Source organism: Mixophyes fleayi, chromosome 4 (assembly GCF_038048845.1).
Source record: "Mixophyes fleayi isolate aMixFle1 chromosome 4, aMixFle1.hap1, whole genome shotgun sequence".
Classification (NCBI taxonomy): Eukaryota; Metazoa; Chordata; class Amphibia; order Anura; family Limnodynastidae; genus Mixophyes; species Mixophyes fleayi.
Window position 1 is genome coordinate 263,636,872 of NC_134405.1, and position 6,345 is coordinate 263,643,216.

Genomic DNA, 6,345 nt, shown 5'->3' on the forward strand with positions numbered 1-6,345 from the left:
AGACATGCAACCTGCTACTATGTCCCTGAAATTGTCCAAAACACAGATTTTAGAAGTCAAATCAGAGCTTGGAAAGTTGTCTGTATTTATTAAAATAAATCATTTTTATTGTTGAAATGTAGTATACATATTTTTTATTTAGTAATCAATTTTTACCACTGAAAATTGCATTTGTTAAGTAAGGTACTCCAGATAAAAAAAAAAAGCTTTTATTATTAATCAAAAGTTTTGTACTGTGCGTCAAATCCAAAACGTGTCATTTTTTTTTAACCAAATCTTTAATTAAAAATTATTTTTATTTGTTGCAGTACATTTTTAAATTGCAAAATGTACTTTATCTGCTCAAATTTTCAATTTCTATGCGAATTTGATCTTTTCACATCACAAAGCTGTAATGTTAAACAAAGTATACTTAACTAGATTTTTCTCTCCCACACCTGTATAGTATATGTATTTTGTGGTTTTTGAGAATATAGGAAGTTTAGAATGTCCGAATCATACGTTTTAATGTGTATTTTTAAACAAATGTATGGCAATTCAAATACTTGGAGAAAAGGGTATTGCATTTCAATTTGTAAAAACAAAATCTTTTTAACTGTCATTAAAATGCTTTGTAAAATGCAAAACTGTAACTGGAGAAACTATGTTTAATAAATATCATAGATTTTCTGTATTATTAAACAATTTGCTTTTTTCATGGTTGTGGGGGGATTGTCAAAATTGTATGTTTGAATGACTGACAACTGTACCAGTGCTGTCTTTGTTACATGGCTTCCATCTTCCACTACTTTGGGAGGCAGGTCTGTTTTATAGTTTGTATTGATCCCCCTGGCCATTAAAATATAACGCATAGCATCTCACCAAAATAAGTTGTTTAACAATGAAAGTGTAAGCAAGACATCAGATGTATGTTCATATCTTTTTGGATGGTAAGCCTCTAAATTGGTTATGGGCAACATGATAAACTCAAGGTTTCCATCCATGGTGTGGCCCTATAACTTTCAAAACGGCCGCACATTACACTTAATCTCTGTAATAAGTTAAAACAATACATTTAATCAAAGAAAGAGACACCTGTCTGCAATATCATATCAGCAAGAATTTGAAAGAAGACAAATCTGACAATAAACCAGGAAGGAGCTGGGGGTTGCAGGTGAAAGCTCAGAGGGCTGCCTGATGCCCATCGCTGATCTAAATGCTCTCTCCTTTGCTCACTAGAAACCATGATGTGGCTGTTCAACTGCATTTGCTGAAACTTTTTTAAATCATAATTTAAAAACAACAATTTAATCTTTTGATTATCACACACAAATGCTGACCCTGATGTATAAAGCACTAATGAACATGTCATACTTTTGTAAACTTGATTTAGTAAATCTATTCCCAAGAACATCTTTCTTCTAGCAAAGATACATACAATATATAAATGTAAATGTAGCTGTAATGAAATTTGAAGCTTTCCTCGTGCTGTAGTTTAGTGTGCAATTAACAAGCCAGTAAATCAGAGGTAGACTGGTTAAAATGTTTAAGGGAACACTATGCTCAAAATGCTGTTTTCGTTTAAATAAATCAGTGTATTAATTTGCCAGAAATAATAGTAGTGGCCGGAGTCACTTTCTGGCAGAGACAGTTTAAATATGTCTTATAGTAAGTGTCCATGGAGGTACCACAGCTAAATATCTAGAGACTCCACTGTTTAGTATGTTTGAGCTTCATGTTCTAAAGGTAAGACTGCAAAGAATTATATTTACATTACACACAAAAAATAGAATGTAAAAAACTTTGATATAACATTCACCAACCTATCTGGAAGAGAGCTATCGTGTGACCACTAATATAAGTTCCTCAAACATTAACGCACACACACATGTGAGTGTAACACGATAAAGCCAGTATTTCAAATTAATATGTCACATGCTCTATAGAACTTAATATATAAAATTCTTAGGGGGGTAAATGTATTAACCTGTGCTTTTTTCAAGTTGCCGATATTTGGATTTTCACAGCAGTTGATGTTACTCAGAGACCACAAAAATATATATAGTGTAGTAAGTTTGCCTGGTGGTGTTTGTGGGAAAACTAGAGACTTTTATTAATTTCCCTGTCAATACTGGGGATGCTACACTGGACTTATATACACCATTGACAAGGTTACACAGACAATGGAGCTTTGTGCCGTAAGATCTGATAGAGGGTTGTGTTGGACATTGCTGCAACATGTCGCTAATGATTCCGTGAATCGATGCTGTGAGAGTGTATCCACCACATATACTCCATGAATTGTAATTAAGAGACCTGATGGTCTGAATGTCAAGTTTGCTGTGAACCATCAATTCTGATGTGAGAACTGCTGGAATTGGTAATTTTCATTTTTATAGTATTCTCTTTGTACATCGAGAGACACTGTGACGTTAGAAATGATCACTATAAGCTTAGAATTGTACAGGACATTGGAGAAGAATCACTCCTATCTTTTTTGATATTGACATTTTTATTTTCTTATCTATATATGGAAAACAGGTGTGACAGACATTCTCAATGATTCATGTTTGAGACATTTTGATTGTCACAAATTGAGAGCCGTTTCTTATCCGCAAACCTCAGTGTGCTGGGTTACTTCCAAAATTAATGCATTTTAGATACCTGTGTTTATTTTTAAACCCACTTGGTATGTGAAAGTACAGGATCTTGTTTTCAGGCATCTGCAGATACGGAGTGGGTGCTAGCAGTGCTTTGGCAAGTGGATAATGCTTGCTCAAAGTGAGTATTGTGAGAGGATGAATTTACCATGCCATCCTTTAGGTCGGGGGTTTGGTTCTCCTTTCCATAAGTAACCCCTCATAACTAAATGCTCCTACTAGTCCTAATTGACATTGGGTACTCACTGACTTTGTCGACAGTACATCACTGTGGTCCCCCAGTTGTAGGAGAATACTCTCTGCTCCTTCACTGGCACCTGGAACCTTTTGCTTTTGGACAGAGGATGTAGCTGCTGCAGCACCTTTTTTCTGGTGCTCTGCCTGGATCCTTCTGATCATTTATTCTGGATCAGGACCTCTGAGTAATGGGCAGAACATTGATGCTGGATCAACATAGGACAGAGATGAGAGCGTTGGCTCGTATTTGTAGGTCACAAAAATACAGCAGGTATATGCGTCTTCCAGGAACAGAGCAGGATTTTTAAGAGAAGTGTTTATTGCTCATCAATACCCTCATAAAGAGCAGTTACACATAGCACCCACTTAAAAATAGGGGAAAATACATACACTTTATATATGGCTTTGCTGCCCTTTATATAAAGTTTTACATAGATGTTGGCAGGGACTAATTCAGCCTATTTCCTTTTAACCAGTCCAGCTTGTTTTACTTATCTCTTATACATGAATAAGCCTGAACCATGCTTTCAATTAAACATTGTATTCAATGGAAAGTGTGTGTTCTCCCATGCCCACGTACTTCCAGGATGAAAGGAGCACCCTCTCTTCCCTGACTCCAGCAAGTATGTGCTAGAAGATTTCTTAAAACCTTCCACCCAAAGTACCTTTCAGGATTCCTGCTCCCAAGATCTTGTAAGCTGCAAACTCCTCCATAAGAATAGCAGCCAGACCCTGAGCAGCTGTTACTACCTCAGTGCACCAGTGTGACACTTTTCCTTCTTGGGGGGGAGTTATATTTACCAAACTGTGGGGTTGAAAATGTGGGAATGTTGCCTATAGCAACCAATCACATTTTAGCTGTCATTTAGTGCACTCTACAAAATGACAGCTAGAATCTGGTTGCAGTAGGCAAAATCTCCACTTCTTAAAATCTGCAGTTTAGTAAATATACCCCTTAGACTCTAATTTTGAATCCAGGAGGTGCGTTTAAAAGCCCCTCTGAAGCTGCTGCCTTATGTCTACCAGGTGGTTACTGCTACCCGAGCACTGGACCACCAAGGCTGATAGACCCTCCTTAACAGACACATGACTCTGGGCCACCTGGGTAAGAGTTGCAACTATTTTTAAATGCCAAACATTTGCAAAAACATGCTTGGGTGCACACACACTATTATTCATAAAACATTCCCCACAGCATGTGCACCCCCCCACAAGCTATGCGGAATGTTTAGGAGTTAGGGGTAGTGGAGGATTTTGACCATATATTTTTCACACATCACTTTCCATTAAAATATACTGTCATATAAATATAGTTGACAGTAAATGCATGTCCTGTATTGGAGGTGGCCACACTTATGATGTATTTGTGTGATTCACACATGTAGTGTTGGGCTTTTACCAGCTAAATTTGTGAGGCCATTCTTTAAAGCCTCTATTTTTGTCCTACTAGAAGCTTTGATATGAGCAGCAAGCTCATGAAAACCCTTTTTAATAAGGAGTGAGATTAACGGATACTAAAGAGTACATTATCACCATTCTTATGGTCTGAATCTTCTTCAGACTTTGGTAGTTTTGGGGTTCCGCTGGGCATGTTTATATTTGCCCACATGTTGGTATTTCAGCGGAGCAATGAGAGCAGTCGTCCATATCTCCATGCTCATGCTTCATTTTTTCGTTATGTTATAAATAGGGCCATATGAATTTTCCATATTAGATCTATTAAATCAACATATAACTTTTAGCTTTACTTTTTAAATATCCCTTAATATTCTTTGGTACCCTTTTATACATTTCCACTCCTTGTTTAAAATACGAAATAAAATATATGTATACCTGCAATGGCCAAATAAGGGTTAAGGTATTAGACGTTAAAGGTCTCCTTTTTATCTTATTTTTTGCCTAATCAGTAGGCTGCATGCTACTATTCTGTCTAAAAGTCACATTTCTCATTCTGAATGTGTACGTGCTGTTCTGTACGTCCTTGTGTGACTATTTTGACCTGATTAGCTAAGAAATAATCAGCAAAAAGCCCAACAACATTTGGTGGATTTTATCTCCAATATTTCTGTAGGGATACATGTCTTCTCTCAGGCCAATCATAAAAGACTGCAATAGAGAGAATATTCCTAGGCTAATTTGTACTGTTGATACTAGTAGAAATAAAGAAAACTGCTACAATCCCAGGTCTTTGTATCCAAGTAATTATGCTGATCAGGACAGTCATTACATCTAAGCGGCGCCCTCCACTCGGAGAAGGCGACATCCTGGCCAACACCACACTCCCAGCGTAACACTGACATGGAGGAGCAGTCGCCAGTAGCTTCATATCTAAGAAGCTGCTTCTGCTTCATGTCAGAGGCTGTCCCTCTGTGTGGGTGTGCTGCGGGGGCATTGAAAACAATGAATGAGTGAACTTGTCACTTTTTCAGTGCTTTAGGCGCTCCTTAACCACATACTTGCCAACTCTCCCAGAATTCGGGTCGGTCTCACGGACTCCCGGGAGAGCTGGCAAATCTCCCGCATCCCGTAATTGCGGGGCTAAAATGATGCGATTCGCGGAAAATCGCGTCATTTTGCACTCCGTCCCCTCCCGCCTTCTAGACACACACCTCTCCAGGATGCGACTTGCCAAATGTTGGCAAGTATGCTCAAACATTAGCACCCTAGGAAACCATATATTTTCCATTAATAAAAATAAACAAATGTATATTTTATTTTGTCACATTAAAAGTAGAGTTGTAGTGGCAATAAACACAGGTTTCTGACTACAGAAATCCTTGGCCATAGTAAGTAATGTCAAATAATTGCATGAAGTCAACAAAATGAATTGGTTTGCCTTAAGTTTATACTTACCGTATATACTCGTGTATAAGCCGAGTTTTTCAGCACATTTTTGTATGCTGAAAAAGGCCACTCGGCTTATACACGGGTGAACTTACCTGGTGTCCGGTCCCTCGGCTGTTAACTTCTGCATATGCGTTCCAACAACAGGAGGTTCGGCATTTGGAACGCAAACTTGCATTCCAAATGCCGAACTTCCTGTTGTTGGAACAAATATGCGTTCCACTGCGGGGTAAGTTAAAAAAAATCTCTTTCTTTCTCTTTCTTTCTCTTCTTTCTCTTTCTCTTTCTTTTTCTTTCTCTTTCTTTCTCTTTCTCTTTCTCTTTCTTTCTCTTTCTTTCTCTTTCTCTTTCTTTCTCTTTCTCTTTCTCTTCTCTTTCTCTTTCTCTTTCTCTTTCTTTCTCTTTCTCTTTCTTTCTCTTTCTTTCTCTTCTTTCTCTTTCTTTCTCTTTCTCTTCTCTTTCTTTCTTTCTCTTTCTCTTTCTTTCTCTTTCTTTCTTTCTTTCTCTTTCTTTCTTTTTCTTTCTCTTTCTTTCTTTCTTTCTCTTTCTTTCTTTTTCTTTCTTTCTTTCTCTCTTTCTTTTTCTTTCTCTTTCTTTCTTTCTTTCTTTCTTTCTTTCTCTTTCA